The 19,181-nt window shown below is 37.4% G+C and overlaps 1 pseudogene; it reads right to left on the bottom strand.

Annotated features, from left to right (window-relative positions):
* Positions 1 to 8,998: 8,998 nt before the first annotated feature.
* Positions 8,999 to 15,422, bottom strand: LOC123794905 (large ribosomal subunit protein eL20 pseudogene; annotated as a pseudogene).
* Positions 15,423 to 19,181: the final 3,759 nt, after the last annotated feature.

A 19,181-nucleotide genomic window follows, 5' to 3' on the forward strand; every position in this document is an offset into this window, starting at 1 on the left:
AGAACAGTTGTAATTCAAATATACAGAAGTTTCAACTGAAAAGACTAAATTAAAAAGACCTTGATCTGCTATTTAAATTTTTCAAGCTTTGAAGTATACATCTGCTATGAGAAGAAATTAATGTGATAACATTGATAACATAGATTTGAAATATTAAAAATAATAGTGAAATAATAGTAAGTGATTTTTCATAATTTCTTAGAGCATAGGGATGAATAGGTTATCACACAACTTATTTACATAGTCATGTTTTGTTTTTTTTTTAAGATTTTTTTTATTTATTTATTCGACAGAGATAGAGACAGCCAGCGAGAGAGGGAACACAAGCAGGGGGAGTGGGAGAGGAAGAAGCAGGCTCCTAGCGGAGGAGCCTGATGTGGGGCTCGATCCCAGAACGCTGGGACCACGCCCTGAGCCGAAGGCAGACGCTTAACCGCTGTGCCACCCAGGCGCCCCTACATAGTCATGTTTTTACTATGCCTCAGTAAATGTGAAATATAAAAAAATATGTCAGACAGAAAAATAGCTTATGCCTGATTATAGTACTTAACTAATTTCGTTTTATTTTATTTATTTATTTTTGTATGAGCGATTCAGTTAATTTATAGAACTTTGAGGAGATAAAGTTGTGTTTCATATGCAAAGGTATAGTTTTTTTTAAAGGCAAAGCACTAAATTATCACATTGCCCTGCCAATAGTTTGGTCCGCAGAGTATTCAACAATTTGTTTTCGCAAACATTTAAAATTAACATAATATTTGTTTACTTCATTAGCAAATGTTTACGTCCTTGGGAGTTGCAGATCCTGAGCTAGGTGCTGAGGATTCAGGATTGATAGAACACTATCTACTTTTAGTATACTTAAAATGCAGTGGCACTAAAAACTATGCCATAATGAAATCAGGATGGAAGTAGCTGGAGATAGAAACAGAGAGACAGAGAGAGGGAGGGAAAGAGAGAGAGATGTTTAGGAATACAGAGGAAGGAGCTGTTAATTCAGCCTCATAGGACCATAAGAGTTCTACTTAGAGTTGGAATTTGCACAAGTTCTTTGGCAATATTTTGCCAAATGAGGTGTAGAAGTGTAATTTGGTCACAGAAAACAACAGGAGAAAAACATGGAGGCAATAAAAGAATAGAGTTTCATGTGCTCCAATATAATTCCCAGGAAAATAAACAGTCCGGTGTGACTAAAATATGTACTGGCTGGGGTAGAAAGAAGGAAGAGGTTTAAGAGCAGATTTTAAGGAGATTGGATGACTTAATGATTCTGTGGCAGACAGACTCTAAGACTGCCTTCTGATATTCATGCCCTTGTGAAATCCCTTCTCTTGAGTGTAAACAGGGCCTAGCACTTGCATCTAACCAACAGGATTTGGCAAAGATGATGGGATGTATATGATTATATGACATAAGATTGTAATGTCCATCTTTTCAGAAGATTCCCTTGTGGGCTTTGAGGAAACAAGTGGTCATGTTGAGAACTGAGGCAGCCCCAGGCCAACAATCAACCAGGAACTGAGAATGACATCTGGCCAACAGCCCACAGGAACTGAATGAAGTCAATAGCCAGGTGAGTCTAGAAATAGATCTTTCTACGTTCAAGGTTCAAATCTTGAGATAGCAGCCCCAGCCTACACCTTGATTGCAGCCTTATGAGACAACGTTGAATCAAGGACATAGCTAAGCCACTCAGAAACAGCTACATAATAAATATGTGTTGTTTTAAGTCAATCACTTTGTGGCAACATTGTTATGCAGCTATGGATAACTAATACAGTGAAGAATTTGAAGCTTGTCTTAAAAGTAACGGCAAGCCAACCTTTAAGGATTTTCAAGCAAGTAAGTGACTTGACATTTCTATTTTAGAAAAGAAAATCTAGAAAGCAGTGAGGAGAATGAAGAGGATGGGAAAAACAATGGGTAAAATACAGGGTGGAGATTACTACAACAATCTGGATGAAAGGTTAAGAAGTTACACATATATATGTATATGTATATATATACTTAATTGATAGTCTTAATTAAGAGTGGTTTTAAGTTCACAGTGAAATTGAAAGTACAGAGATTTCCCATAAATGTTCTACCTACACACATACATGCCACCCCCCACTATCACTATCCCCCACTGGAGTAATACATTTCTTACGACTGAGGACCCACATTATCATAATCACTCAGAATCCATAGTTATCATTAAGGTGTTGTACATTCCATGGGTTTGGGCAAATGTATAATGACATGTATCTGCCACTACAGTTTTGAAGAGTGGCAGAATATGCCATCCCAAACTGTGCCACTTTGACATGAGGATTATTTTAAGTTAAAGAGACTTGAAAAACAGCATATGTAAGAAAGACATTCTAATCTCCCTTTTCTTCTTGAAAATAAGAAATACAAATTCCCATGTGAAAGATGGCCTCTCTACTAGGAGAAAAGAAAGCACCTTCAATGGAGGAATCAAAGCCAAAAGAATTCTGTAAAAACAAACCTTGTTAAAACAACCCTTATCTCCCTTAGCTTCCCTGTAGAGTTGAGTTACTATTCATTCCATAATTGTTTCTCTTTGGGCAGCCCAATAATAAAGGCAGGTCAGTTTTGCCACTTCGTTGGGTCTTCATTCTTTATGAGGACTCCCGTGCCATACACATTTGCATAAATCCATATGTTTTTCTTCCGTTAATCTGTTTTATGTTAGTTTAATTCTCAGACCCAGAAAACAAAACCAAAGAGGGTAAAGGTAAAAATCTGCTTCCCCTACTGTATGGTACAGAGTTGTTTTACTGCCCTAAACATCCTCTGACCTCCATCTATTCATCCCTCCCTCCCCTCTAACTCTTGACAACCACTGACGTTTTTGCTGTCCCCATAGTTTTGTCTTTTGCAGAATATCATACAGTTGATGGACATTCTTTTGAAAGTTCAAAAAATAAATTTTTTCCGTTCTCTAAATTTCCCCAGACTGTGTTTTCCCCTACAACTCTGCTCACACTGGTGACATAAAATCTACGTGTCTCGTGGTCTCACCAGCCAGACTAGTACGACACATTTATAAATTCTGACCTGAACCCTCATCCGTTGTTCCTCTTCTCATTTTAACATCTTGGAGCCCTGTCTTTTCCAAGGATCTCGCACTCGAGAAAATGAAAACCAGCACAATTAGTAATGGAATCCTCCTGTTAATGTGGAAGAAACATTAACAATGTCTCCAACAGGACTGGCAAGAACAACAGAAAACAATGTTTCCAACTGGACATGACCAAGATCACAAGGAAATTGCTTCTGAGTGACTGCTGCTCTCTCACTGATAACAGCCCCAGCTAGTTTTAGCTCGTTTCACCTCCTGAATAGATGACCTGGGTGCCCAATAACTGAACAGCCCTTCCTCTTGACAGAATCTCCAGAGCTGGTTCCATCTCCCGAATCCCTAGTTCAATCATTTCAGCAAAATCCTAAAGCCTCCTAAAACCTAAAACCCGTAGCTGCTCCACTCCCTCAAGGAGTTTCCCTCCACTGTGTTTTCTCTTGCTGCTGCAAGTAACTTAACCTACCTGTTCTTTCCGGTGTCTGGTGCGTCCCTTGTGGTCTCTGGCTGGCGGACCCCAGCACCTCAGTGAAGTAGAGGAAGGCAGCAGACGGCAAAGGGCGGGTACTCCGTTGAAACCCGTACTGCGCCTGCGCTTGAGCTCCTCCCCTGCGCCACAGCCAGGCTTGCCCTGCATTCTCAGGATACCCACTCTGCCGCCCTCCGTTGTTTGTTTCTGGTGGTTTCTTTTCCCGCCCTTGGAGGTCAGTGGAAGTTCACCTTCGCCATTCCAAGGGCAGCTTTTCCTGGCAAGCTCCTGCAGCAGCCCTTTTGAGGGGCTCGTGACCCCGTTTCACCTCTTGTCCTTGGTTTCTCCTTTACTGCGCGCAACCCAGGCGTGGAGGAATCTGTCGTGCATCGAGAAGGTCCAGGAAGCCTTGCAGTTTCACCAGATGGCCGCCTCCGACGGTAAGCTGGATTGTTCAGTCCCAGCCTTTGCGCCTGACTTTGGGATTTCTGTCAGAAGCCCTTTCCTCTTCCCATCGAGTCCGGCCTCTTTGCGACATCGTAATTAGCAGTTAAATTTGTACATGTGGGAAATTTAATTGGCCAGATTCAGTGTCGGCCCTTTGGGGATCACTGGTCGTCACAAATTACGGGATATGACTGATACATCTTACTGGGCCCTAAACATTGTAGGATGGCTAAGAAGAATTTTTGAATATTCTGTTAGGAAGCTCATGTGCCCAGCACACGGTAAACTTTTCGAGTTTTTATGACCTAACTCCTTGCTTAAGCCAACTCGATTTTCACTGCTTTTCGTGCAATCCAAAACACCGCCTTATAAAAGTGTAGCAGTGAATTTTGTTTTCAAGTTAGTTTTACATTCACCTGTCTCCACCTGCGAGACTGTGAGTGTCTTGCCAGGAGGAACTAGTCTTGCTCATGTCTGGATAGCTAACCCTTAGTACAGAGGTCAACACAAAATGGGCTCTTCTTTTTGGTCTGCCAATGAAGCTACTTTTCAGAAGCACTTAAGATAGAATATCCAGCAAATTTCCTAAAAAGTGTGTTACTTATTCTAGGCAATTAAAATATTATTTCAGATTGTACCTTCCTAGAGTCTGAGATTTTCTAATTGGCTATATTATTAATGGGGGGGGATGGCTATGATATGACTGCTTATAAAATCTTTGAAGATGTGTCTACTTCCCCACAAAAGATGGTTCCTTGCAAAAGAAATTTAATTCTGTCTAGCAGATACACACAGATCCTAAATGATTGGTCTGGGATATGGGCAAGAGTGTTAGGTTCCTTTCATTATACTTCTGGATTCATTAATAACATCAATAGTTTTGAGGAGTTGATCCTCCTTATTGCCTCAGAACTCCAATGTGCATCATCAATAAATATTTGCTAAAGGGATGAAAGGTATTGAATGGTGGCTTTTCCCCTACCTTCACCTATTAAAATATATTTGGTGCACCCCAAAGCAATAAATTATAAGACTGATGAAGTATTTTGTCAACATAATATAATGTTTGCCATGCTGTCATACCATAGTATGATATGCTTCAGACAGACATTGTTGATTCTCGGTGTATGTTCATTTACTGCTCAGCAGTCCTGGAAGTGGGCACTACTCTTATCCTCATTTAAAGACAAGGAGCCTAAGGCACAGAAAAATTGAACGAATTTTCCCAGGTCAGATGGTTGATACGTTTGGTAGTTTGGGTCCAGCATGCATGTATATTACTATCACTCTGTTACCATTCTTCCTGTGCTATATATGAGATATCTATAAATACTGTAAAGATGTCCCCAGTGGTGAGACATTAAGAGAAGACCTTACCTTAAATAAAGGAGGAAATAAGTTGTACTTAGTATTTTTAGAACACAACTCATGTCTTATCTCAACGACATCTGTGATTGCACCTATTTTAGCTTACTTGTAAACAACTGTAATTTTTTTCCTCATTATAAAGTCCTCGACTGTATAAATTGAGGATTTTTCTCAATCTTTGTAGGAAATCTGGATGAATAAAGCTGTAGACTCTTTCAAATAAGATACTTACCTTAGGTAGGAGCAATTTAAACTGTCCTTTGGAAGGTTTATAGCAATTTAAATGAAGTGCTCTCTGGTATTATCCATGGAATCACTTCCTTTATACATTAGTGGACTTAATTTAGGGTTGTCATGACATTTACTGAAAAAAAAAAAGAAATAGAACCTATCCTTAGTTGTGAAAACTCATCAGTAAGAGACCAAAGCCACTGCCAAAAAATAACAACCTTCTACTAAACATGTAAACCACTCCTTCAAAGAGTATCTGTATCCTTGTTTTTTTCGTGAAATTGTAAGTTGCATAACTTTTGGGAGGAATTCAGTAGTCAACCACTCTACATAGCATTAGTATGCTAGGACATCAAAGGGAAAATGGATAAATATCAGGCTTTATTTCCAACCGGAAAATTATTGTGCACAACTATTCATAGTTCAAACATTTTCAAAAGCAATATTTAATATTTAAAGAAAAATGCTAGTCAAAGTACTGCAGGTTTTCTCATGCATTATTTACCTTTAGGAAACATGAAGAACTAGAATATAAAAAATATGAAAATGGAAAAAGACTCCCTACCTCAAGAAAGGTTTTGTTTTGATAATGTCCTAGTAGATGATAAGATGCTGAAATACATAGAATAATGTGTCAAAATAAGTCTTCATTATAACCTAAACAAATGGAGTTTCATGTAAGTCTTACGCCTTAGCATAGTTAAAATATTGTCTTGGCACTTAAACTAATCATTGAGGTCAGAATCTAACTTATGAAATCTAGCCTTGCATTGTGAAGTGGCAAATTATGGCAATTTTTTCAGGTAATTCAAAGCAATGGAACCACTTTCTCTTTTGTTTTTCAGGAAAGTACTAAACAGCAAATAAATTCTATGTTTCATTTCAATAATAGACCTGCGAATGAACCCAGGGCTCAGAATAAGTTCTAGAAGGGACATTGTTTCTATATTACTCATAATGATTATAAAAACCAATTTTTATTGTTGAAACACTTTTGCATTGTAGGTTTGCAAAATGATGTTTACTAAACCCAGTTGGCAATAGAGTCTTAAAATGGAGTCAAAAGCTACACAAACAATTATATAAAGTAAGAAGATAGGTGACTTATGTTCTTAAGCATCTCTTTTATATAACTTTACCCATCATACTTCAGATCCACCACTTCTGCTTTGCTTGAGATTATAACCTTTTTAACTCATCATTTTGCTCCCTACATTTTCATTAACACATCAACTCTGGAATTTAACCTGAAATCCATCTTTGTTCTTCCCTCCCAAACTCATAAAGGCTATATGAGAGATGCATAGTAAACCTGGGCTGTTCTCTGTCTCTGTCTCTCTTTTTCTCAAAAGAAACACTTAAAGCTACTGTTTCTGAAATCAGCATCAAACACTTTCTCTCCCCTCCCCTGCTAGGGACCTACATGATAGGACATCCTATGAAAATATGCTGTGAATGTTTTATGAGTGTGCTTTTACTTAACCAGGAAGTCTGGAAGGAGGAGAATGACCTAACCTGCCACATTTTCTTTATGAGAACATCTTCCTTGTGATCTATGGCTTCATGAAGTAGGCATAGAGTTTCAAAGTTGCCCTTGAATCCTGGGTCAAGAAATGCCACCAACATACATTCTTTCCTGTCACACATTTCAATGAACTTGTAGTTTCCCAAGCCAATGTCATTGCTTTGAATTTGATTTGTGAGCATTCCACAAAAAGGTGTATATGCCTGTATATGATAAACAGGAGAACCTGACTTCAATTTCCATTATTATATTTGAATCCTGAGTGAATGCTTCAAACGGCCCATGTTGATCTGTATCTTCTTTCTTTCATTCCTCCCTCTCTCCCTTCTTTTCTCCCTTCCTTCTTTCCTCCCTCATTTTCATTATTTCTTTCAGATGATGAAGACAAGAAAAATGACTAGAGAAGCTAGTTAGAAATGATGCTGAAACTTTGGTATAAGAACAAAAACAAAAACAAATGCTCCCCCTCCAAACACCCATTTTTCTCTTGAGAACCTCTGGGGAACTAGTTAAAACGGTTGCTAGGCAGCCTGTTCTTCATCTCACGATGGGTTAGAAGTATATTCATGTTTACTGAGATACTCTGGCAAAATTCTAAAATGACTGGCCTTTTATTTTATAGCTCCAATTTAATTAATAGCTAACATTTTAGGCATATTTATAGTAATTGAATATATGGAAATAAATTCTATGAGTTAGATATGCTTCTAGAATTCCATCACCTTTTTAGCAAGTTGTTTTTTATTTTTTTTAATCTCCATATTTTACTGTCTTGGAGTTTTCTTGGAAATTGTATCCACCAATCTGCTCACGAAAATATCTGGTCTATTTTATCATTCTACAAAAAGAGCTATATTTTCCACCACTTCCCTTGAGAGACTGTACCTGAATCTATTAGCAATGAAATTGTCAAAGAAATTTTATCAAGAGCTAAAAAGATAGATAAATGGTATACTATACATTCATGCATACACATACACATACATAATTGTGTGTGAGCCCATATACTAATTTTTACAAAAATACATGCACATGTATGACTTCTATTTATTTCTGGTTATAACTGTATTAACTATGATTAAAATATCTTCTCTTTATAGTCTAGAGATCTATATTATTTTTTTCATTTTGGGGAGATCTAAAGTACTTTTAAGATTTCTTCATTTATTTCTATGTTGTGTTATTTATTTTTATTGCTTTTCCCTTGAATATTTATTTTAGATATTCAGGTAAGTGAAATAGCCCACATATAGTCTCCAGAAGAAATGGGGAGCCAAGGGAGTGATACAGATTGTTATCTAAGTCATGCTACTGAAGGAATATCATATTTCTGGCCCAGGTTCTTCTACATCCTTGCCATTGGTCTCCTTTTCCTTTGTGACTCATTGTGAATTCATCTGTAGCACTCTGTCATCTATTAGTCTTTCAGTTCTTAACTATGTTCCAAAGCTAGTGCAGTGATTCAATCCCGTGTTCCCCCGACCAGGGTTTCTTAACCTATAGTGAATACACTGGCCCTTCTGTATCTGCCCCAACTTTTTATTTCCTGGTCTTTTTTTTTTTCTTTCAGTTTTGCTTTGTTTTATTTATTTATTTAATTTATTTTCTGAAAATAGGGACTGTGTATTCCATCAAATTTTTAAAGAGACTCTAAAAATACGAAGAAAGTTCATCCAAGATGACAGTTAAGATCTTTGTAATAACCTTGAGTGATTGTAGGCACACCTCCACTCTCTCGATGTTTGTTTCATTTTTATATTATTTTTATTTTATTTTATTTTATTTTATTTTATTTTATTTTATTTTATTTTATTTTATTTTATTTTATTATTTTTTGGTTTTCCCAAGGAGTTTATTTGGTCAGACCTGGGGACTAAAGGAAGGTGTTGGGTCTCTTGGTGGTGAAGTGTGTCTTGTGCTAGTGACACAGGATCCAGTGGGGTAGCGAAACTTGATCTCGGAGTCGGAACTGCTTAACTGCCAGGGGGAAGCACTTTCTGGCTGCAGTCTCCTCCACCTTCATGATTTGGATCTAGCGGGCCCTGGTATGTAGTGCTGGGCACCCATGTCTCGATAGCATTGGGTGACAGCACCCACAGTGGTCAGGTCCTGTTACTCCCGCTATGTGTTGTGAGTGCCGCTTCGGGGTCATAGAGCAGCCAGATGCCGGAGTTCTTCACTGCAAGCGGGATTTTTTGAACACCTGTCCAAAGTAGACAATTTACCCTGAAGACTTCTTCATCTTCTTCAGGTGAGACACAAGGTACCAGAATCAGGTTTGGTGACAACGTGATTAGGTGCGAAGACTTGCATGTGATCCGGGGTGGAGTGTGGCACTTGGGGGCAGGCAGCACCCCACCACTTTGTACGCTCTCAGTGTCCCCGAGGCCTTAGTAGCACCCTCTCTGCTCTTGCTGCCACCTTAGAAAGGTAGTTGTCATCTTAATTGAACTTAATTAGTCTCTCCATTAATGCTAGTAAGAAAGATCTTGAAAATTCCGAATCCCTAATTAACAAAGTACTTAATAAAAGGGGGTGGCCAGTGGGTTAGGATGGTCTTCTCAGCAGCCCTAACCAACTGCGTGACATTGGATGAATCATTTAATCTTGATGTTTCTCAGTTACTTTGTCTTGAAATGGTAATGCTAGTAGTTTCTTTACTTCCTTTGTAGGATTACTATGAGGATAGTATCGAACAACTAAAAAGCTAAAACATGGATATGCAATTCATATGTATAGATATAGATACAGATATAGATATGGAGGTATATGAAACTTTTGAGCCCTGAGTGTAAATAAGGCAAGTAGCAGTCCATCAACAAATCTGTTGGCCAACATTCTGATACTGAATATTCATATATAATATCATAGTTTCATTTAATCTGAGGGGAGAATATTTAAGCCTTCCCAACACAGTACTTCCCCTTTGGTTCTTTAAGTATTTTCCTTGCTGTATGTTAGGGTAGAGAAAAAAGTAGTCAGATGAATTTAAGCTTTTATCTCTATCTTACCATTGACTAGATCTGGTTCCCTGGGGAGTTAGTAGGTCCTGTGTGAATGACAGTATTCTTTACACCTTTGAAGAACCCAACTATAGATTTATTTTCCTACCATCAGTTTTGTGCTTTTATGAGTCCTTTGATTTTTTTTCCCCACTACCAATTTCTTAAAGTCTAATTATAGTATTCTCCTGAATTTCCTGATGTTTTATCACTTCCTCTAGAATCATCTGTGAATGCCATCAAAATGTTATTAGCCTATTTCTCTAGCACAGAGAAATTCTTAAGGATCTGCTGAACCTTCTGATGAAGATTTTTTTTCATAGCTCTGTTTATTAATACCTCAATTTTTAAATCACCCTTCTCAAAGTAAAGCAAAAGCACCCAGGAAAGACTGTTTCTCAGCTCAGAGTGAAGAAAAGCTAGATCATCACAGTTTCGGCCCCTTTTTCCCCTTTTCTCTTCTTGTTTAACAAACAATTATTCTTTGGGTAAAATGCATCCATTTAAACACAAAATTTAATTTTAAGATTCATTTGTTTATAATAGCTTCTTAAGTGACCCTGAAACTTTTTTGTAGAATTTTCAGAAATATCACTCATGTAAATGACTTCAGTTTATCTTGTAAAATGTATCTATGAACAAACAAGAAATGATTTTGACTAAGTTATCCTGGTAGTAAAGGTAAAATACAAAGGTTTGTTAAATTTAAAAGTAAAGGAATTAAAAGGATAGCTAGCAGGTATGTCTTTGTTCCTTCCTTTCTTTCTTTCCTTCCTTCCTGAATTAATTATAGTGTTATAACATCTGCAATTTACTTTCAGTGGATTCAGGATGAAGAGAGAAAAAATATGCAAATACGGCAAATGTTAACAATTAGTGAACATTTACATTTATTGTACTACTCTCAGTTTTTCCTTAGGTTTGACATTTTTAAAGATATAAATTAAAAAAATGTGTATGTATATCTAGCTCCTAAAATATATCAGGTACTTCCCTAAATACTGGGATAATTCAGTATTGAACAAAAAAATAAATTCCCTGCCCCCCTGGAGCTTATGATATTTTGCAGGTGATAGGCATTAAGCCAATAGCTACACAATTCTTAAAATCAGTGTTGGTAAATAAGATGAACGAGTCTGATGTTTATATAGGATCCTTGTGGATCCTTGCCTCTACTGGTCCAGTCTAGCATTAGACACCTGTGGCTGGGTGATGATTTAGCTTGAGAGCCTTCATACAGGACTAAGCCACTGTTCTCAAACCAAGAAAAATAAACTGCCTTATCTGGTCTTGTATCTCATTTCCTCCCATCCTTTTTGTCCCCCTTCACCTTGCCATCCATGGGATCTATAGCCTAATTCTTTATAGCACCCAAAATAATTTCAAACACTACTAGTGATATAAGTATAAGACATAGGGAAACAATCTCTTGAACTCTGAAACTCTGCCAAGTTTTAGATTCTGAATAGAAAATTCTCTTGGAGTCATATGGTTAATGGAATATGAATAGATGCAATGCATACAGTTGCAGGGACACTTCTCTGACAGCAAGCTGCTTGCTTTCAACTTCCTCTTTCCAAAGACTGGATTGAAGGGGTGGTTAAGAGCCAGCTTTCACTATCTCAACAACCATGTGCATGACCTTGTAGAGTAGTGAACTTTCGGTCCTGGATCATGCCCCTACTTCTGTACTATTACTTAAGAAGAAAATAAAATTCTCTCTTTTTGAACTGCCCTGGTTTTAGGTTTCTTTCCTTTCCTTTTATTATTTATTTATTTATTTATTTATTTATTTATTTATTTATTTAAGGTTAGTTTTTTGGAGTCAGTTTGTCTTATATTCTAACTAATGTACACCTTAACTAAAAATCCAGGAATCATAATTGATTCTTCCTTCTTTGTTCCTCATCTTTTCTTTCCTCCTACAATAGTTCATGTCTTCTTTGACCGTTGCTCAAACTACTGAAGTAATTGCAAGTAGACTTGGTCTCTGAAACTTCTGACACCCTCATCTCTTCCTTACCCTTGATACTTTCATCAGCTTTGTCTTTCTAAAGCCCAAGCTGCATTTGTATTACTTGTTCTCCTCAAGGACATTCAGGTCCTTTCCTTGTTTGTGTTTTCAAGTGCTGCATGTTTTGGCTTTACCTCCTGTGTCATGCCCAAGTGGTTTTGAGAGAGGGCCATCTTCCCCAGCTTCTTCACTTACTGAAATTCTAATCATCTCTGAAATTCTAATAAGGCTGGCTTAAATTTCACCTATTATGTGAAAATATTTCCTCAGTTCCTCAGATTCAATTCACAATTCTTGTACTATTTATACAAAACTTTGCTTTTACCTCTTTCGGAGTGTTTTATTCAGCCAAATATTATAATTCCTTTAATATATACCTATCTCTACCACTAGAATATAAACTCCATGAGACTATGCACTGTATTTTATTTTTCTGTATCATTTTCATTGCTATCACCCATAGAAACTTGCATATTTCTCCATACATCAGAGGTAACAAAAAATATTTATTGAGTTTACTGACTTAAGGAAGGTTAAACTCTCCAGTTCCTTCCTGAATTAGAATGATCCTTGCTGGAAGCCAAGATACTAACAGAGAAAGCTTATAAAGAGAAAGGAAATAAGGGCGGGGGGAGGACTTTATACCTCTCCCCAAATTGGGTGTTTTAGTTTATTTACTTTAAGCAAGACATGATTTCCATTTTCTAAGGGAAAAAATCTTGAATATATTATAAGAAAATGATAAGGCTTTCTGGACATCAAAGAATTCTTACAAAATAACTTTTGGATGAGTTAAGTGTAAAAGAATCAGAAACATACAAATTAAATTTCCCTTGAGAAACACTGGGCTTAAAAATGAAGAAGAAACATGTTTAAAATAATATAGAGCTCAAAACTTTGAGGAAAGATTTTAGGAAACAAAATACTAAAGTTTAATAATATGGTAAAATTGAACTATAATGGCACATTATTCAAATATTTTTGCTCCCTACTAACTTCCCCCAAATATGTATCATTTCCTAAATGACAGACTCTTTTAGAGTCATGGTTTGACTTAATGGTCTCAATTATCTGTCCTCTCACCACCGTAAAATGCAAATGAGAACTTTTATTTAACAAGGCCTTGCAATGTGATAAGTGTATTTCCAAAAATATCTCAATTAATCTGAACCACAATCCACATTTTCCAGATGTCAATTATTTTCTCGAGTCTCCAGTCCACGCTATTGAGTGTACCTCATGTCACTGTAGCAGGCTTTTGCGTAGCTTACAACTCCTTTTAACTTCGCAGATTATAGGAGGAATAAAGGAACTTGTCATCTACCCTGAAAGTCTCACCATAACTTTGGGGAAAGAGAAGTAATATCGGCCTCATTTCTGAATTTTCTTGTAGCAATAACTTCAAATAAATTTTACTAAATTGTGATTAGTTGGCCAAGGTGTAATACTAATAGTAGCAACCAGTTACAGAGCATGCTTTCTTATGTCAGATGTTGTGCTAGGTATTTTAAATACCTAACCCAATTCTCACAACAACCACATAGAGTAGTTAATGTTATTCTCAGTTTACAGATGGAGAAATGAAAACTCTGAAAGAGTAAGCAAAAAGCTCCTAGGAACACAACTAGTGGAGGTAGGGGTTTAATCCATATCTGTCTAATTCAACATCTTATTCTCTTTACTACAATTTTATATTGTTTTTACTTTGAAAACTATAAGCCATTAATAATAAAAATAGTACCACGATAATGAGTTTCATGCATATCAAATTGGAATAGTATACAAAATTAAATTATCAAGAGAAATTATTTCTCTTGGGAAACTTTGCTCATGCAGGTCTGTAATTTTGTAAGATTAAAGCCATATCAAACTATGGCTCAAAATTCTTGTAGGTTTATATATTAGCATTGCAATTAAACGAGCAGGAAATCTACCAGTCTATTGCTTCGTTTTACTTCCTATCCTGACAAATGGAAGCCTTATCTACAGACAGGAAATCTCAGGCAATATTTAGCTACTTTATCTTGGTTAATCCATGCAATGGAGTGAGCTTTGTTAAGTAAGCAATAACACAGGACATGATGCACACTACACTGTAATGAAGCCATGCTTGAGCTATTTGGTGATGCATTAACATCCTACTCCATCGGATACTGTCTTTCCTTAAAAGTACTCTGGAATTAGCCATTCATGTCTTGATACCCTCCACCGCTGAAAATAAAGAGGATCAGATGTAGGGTGAGAACATGGTTTCTTATTCCCCACTTTTTTTTTTAAATTAACTCTTAATAGTTTGACTTGGCAATATACTCATATAGGTCAAAAATCAAAATAGTGCAAAAAGATAGCCAGTAAAAGGTTTCACTCTCTCACCTATCTTTCCCATCCATAACCAGGTAATCACTTCTGCTAGCTTCTTCAGTTTATCCTTTAGAGATTTTCTATGCACGTGCAAACGGATACAAACATAAATTCTCATTTTCTTCTTTCTTACATAAGTGGCAGCATAGTATCCACACTGTCTTGTACTTTGCTTTTTCACATAATTTTATGCCTTAGAGATCTTTACAGATATTCTGACAGTTTCATAGTGTTCCATTATTTAAATTCAGTCTACACTTATGTAACCAAAAGTTTCTACATGAGCTAGGGAAACATCTGTGTAAGGAGAAAGCATATATGAAAGAATATAATACCTACCAAACATACTTGCCTCTGTCTTCTGTCCCATTTGCAGTTAGGGGCCAGGTGCCCGATGATTAAATCTGGCTAAATAATAAATGATTAGAAGGGACATGTGTCATCCCCAGTCAGAGGCAGTGAAAAACTCACCTGTGATCTTGATTCTCTCTCCCAGTATGCAGTGAACAAGAAACTGAATGTCCCTGACGTTACAGCTACAAAGTGCACATGCGTGAGCCAATTGGGCTGCCAGCTGTCTACCACACTGCAGTAGGCATGTGTTGTTTTGTGTGATTTGGGGCTTATTTTGATATTGTATGGAATCATGCATCTCAAACTAGAGGAATCTTTGATGATATTTAGTGGCCAAGTCCTTAGGTCTCCGGGTAGAAATTTTGAATGGATGTGCGGTATTTTCCTGGAGAGTCATTAGTGGTCATTAGGTTCCTAAAAGCAGTCCAGAACCTGAAGTAAATTTAACGTTATTAATCTGGCTAAACCTCTCATTTACAGACAGTAACAATGAGTGCCAAAGAGATGGTCGTTGCTCGGGAAGCTCTGGCTAGGTTGTGGATCTTCTCTCTTTCAGTTCTGTACATGCCTCATCATGGCCCAGTCTAGGAGAGTCCAGTGGAGCCGGCTGGTGTTTCCTAACTTCATCAACATATATACCCTGCTTGTAGCCATGGGCAGCCTCACAACCATTCTGTCTTATGTACTTGACTACCTCTGACAGGTTACAGTCTTCTTCATTTCATCCATTCGAATACTCAAGCCAAAAATTTCGGAAGTGGTCCTGATCTGTCACTTCAGCCAAGCCACCAAACCACCAAAAATTAATTTTGTCAGTCTTTCCTTCAGAATACATTCCCAAAGTGATGGTTTGGCACCATGCTCATCACTGCCATCACAGTGCAGGTGCCTCTCTTGGACAAGGCTGACAGCTTCCTTCTGTTCTCTCTGTTTCCATTCATGACACCCTCTGGACTTTTGTGAAGAAAGCTACATTTTCTTTTTAAAAAGTAAATCAGAACTTCTGAATGTCTTCTTACTACATTAAGAAAAAAAGTATTTTCAACTGTAGCCTGTGTAGGGGAGGAAGACTTTTCCTTTCTTCCCTTTTAGGTTCTTTAGCTGGTCTAGTAATTAAATTGACATAAGACAGGCTAACAGGAGAAAAACAAACTTAATTTCATACATATGGAAGCTCATAAAAATATGAGACCTCAAGAAGTGACCAAAGTATACCTTTTAGATAAAGAAAAAATTAATTTTTGAAGAATTGACAGGACAAAGAAGTTGGGCTTAGGTTAGCAAGTTAATGAAGAAGTAACAAGGTTTGTTTATACAGCCTTATCGGCCCTGAACTCCCTATGTCTGATAAGGATGTATTCTACCCTCCAGGTGGAAATTTATTCCTGCTTTCAGAGAGACAGAGGAAAGTCACAGTGTTCTTACACCAGCTATTTCTTAAGTAACTTTAATTCAAAATAATCCATATGCGAAGGTGGCATATTTAGGGCAGCCTGCCCTGAACCCCGTCGCTTATAAGGCTTTTCCCGGTGGGCCCCCAGGTGTAAGACTGGTCTCATCTATTGGAAAATGCTTCACAGGGACACTTGCAGGGCTGAATATTGCTTACTTGAATGTCTGCTCAAATGTCATCTCCAGGAGAGGCCCACCCTGACCACTCGGAGAAAACACCCCTTGCCTCCACCACTCTCTATGCATTCACTTTATACACATTAACATGTAATTTTAAAAATATGCTTATTTATTTATGGTCTGTCTTACCTCATCTACAGTATAGGCACCATGAGGTTGGGGATCTTGTCTTTTTTCTCAAAGCTGAATCACAGTACCTAGAACACCGGTTGGTGCCTATTAGTGTTTAATATTAATTCAATCAGTCAATGAGGTCATTCTCCAACTCTAATCCGAGCTGTTGCTTAGATGAGAATTCTCTTCATTTTTCTTCTGTCATCTGAGCACTGCCCATCTTTCAGGGATTTAGACTTCTATGGTTCAGCCACCTTCTGCCTCTCCTGTTCTGTTTCTTTTTCTGACCCTTACAGCAGTGGCAGCCACAAAACAGACCTTTTGATCTTGATGGGAGAGATAGTGTCATGTGAGAAAACACTCTGCCCTAGGATTTTGAAGACTCGCCCCATGTCTGCTTTTGATTCTAGTACTGTTGGGGTATGATCTTGGATAACTCATTTAACATTTCTGAAACTCAGTTTTGTAATCTGTGAAATGAAAATGATAAAAAAGGATTCCAGTGATGATATGCTCCCTCAGAGCTGCCTCCCCACTGTGCCCAGTCTGTATTTCATTTAATACACACAATTTAAAGGGCATAATTCATGTTTATGTATACCTGAAAACAGAATGCTGGTGTGAAGGATCATCATCATCATCATCATCATCATCATCATCATCATCATCATTTGTTGTGCGAAGCTCTAGTTCCTGATTGAATTTTCTGGGTGTTTCCTATCAGCACTTGTAATAGTGTCAATAAGGAAACTTAGGAATGAGCCCTTTAAGCTTTATGGCATTTGTTCCAAGAATATTATAAGGATATTATGAGGCCTCTTGTAAAGTTAAAAACATTATTGCTTGTTCTATAGCCACATTTTATATAAAGGAGGAATCTTCTTTCTCTACCATAGAAAATGTGGTGCCTTTTAACAAGAATTACAGGGAGCCAAAATTTTAAGTCTTTCATCAAATTTTCACCAATTGGTGTTAGCAGATAACTTCCCTAGCTGTAGAAACCTTGCCTTTCTTCCTTTAATTAATTGGCTACTGACTACAATGAAATGAGCTGCTTTTGAGCAGCTTTTTCACCTGAGCCAATTCTGTAATAACTCTCAACATCATCATATCTGTGTCTGTTATCTAAGTGTATGTATCATACTTATACAACACGCTGCAAAAGAACCTCTTTAAATGCATCTTGCACAACTAAGCAGTGAAAACTTGCTAATGCACTCTGAATCACATACTGTGTAAGAACAGTAAATTGTTTCCTTGGTGGTTTTGACAGCATTGCCTCTGAACATAATTGAATGTCATTCGTTTATATGTTTGCAAATAAGGTCCCAGTGACATTACACCTGGGAATGTGTACACTTGGTCGTCTGTTTATGACAGAGGAGTCAGACATATGGCCTGTGGCCTCGGTTTGGCCCCAGAGCTGTTGCCAAGTCCTCCTACCAGTTTTCAGCCAGTCTGCCCCGTCACTGTGAATCAGCTCTGTCAGAAGCAGTGCTGCCCATCAATAAATGAGCAGAAATGCAGCTTCCCCAACTGCCAACTCACAGGGCCTCCCGGCTCTGAGATGGCAAGAGTCCTTGATATGTGCAAGAGGATGTCACATGTTATGCAAATGAAAGAAAAATAATGAGAGAAGGAGAAAGAGAAATGTTACAGTGAAACCTAAAACAGACAGATCTAGAGAAAAGAAAAAAAAAAGAAAAAAAACCCTCTGCATGGAAGTCGGGAAGTGTGAATTTTAATACCTACTCTGCTCTAAAGCATTCATGAAATAGTGGACAAATCTCTTTCACTGCACTGGTCTTAATTTCCTCTTCTGTAAAGTAAGAGAATTGGACTAGTCTTTCAACTTTTTCTTTCACCATGAAATACTTTAATTTTGTCAGATCTCATATTGTTAAAGATTTTGTTTTAAATTATACTTATTAATTTTTCCCAACTATTATTAAATGAATTTACAATCAGATGCATTGGGTTGGTATAATTTCAGGGTAAAAGAAGTGCCATTTGACTCTCTATACGTAGAAAGCCTTGGAGTATGGAAAATACCTTAGACCTACAAATAATGTTCCATGGATTTTTGCTCTTCCTGCAAACATATCTTTTTAGGTTTTTTTTTTTTTTTTTTTTTTCAGTAAATATTCAGTAAACACTGTGCTAGGCACTGGCAACGTTAGGTACTGAATAACAAAACTATTCTTCTTTTTTTAAAAAATTTTATTTGTCAGGGAGAGAGAGAGAGAGCACAAGCAGAGGGAATAGCAGGCAGGGGGAGAAACAGGCTCCCCATTGAGCAAGGAGCCTTGATCAGGACTGGATCCCAGGACCCTGGGATCATGACCTGAGCTGAAGGCAGACGTTTAACCGACTGAGCCACCCAGGTGTTCCACAAAAACTATTCTTGATGAACTTCCCAAGTGGTAGAGAAACTATCAAAGAAAAGTCTAATTCGGCAAAAATAGAAAATATAATAATGGAGCTAAAAATCAAATATGGGATCAAGAGAAGTTCTATCACTCAACAGCCTCATTGAAAGAAAACAAACAAAGAACAATGACAACAAAACCCTATTTGTA

The sequence above is a fragment of the Ursus americanus genome, chromosome 12 (genome assembly GCF_024610735.1).
Source record: "Ursus americanus isolate L20-20 chromosome 12, mUrsAme1.1.p, whole genome shotgun sequence".
NCBI classification, from domain to species: domain Eukaryota; kingdom Metazoa; phylum Chordata; class Mammalia; order Carnivora; family Ursidae; genus Ursus; species Ursus americanus.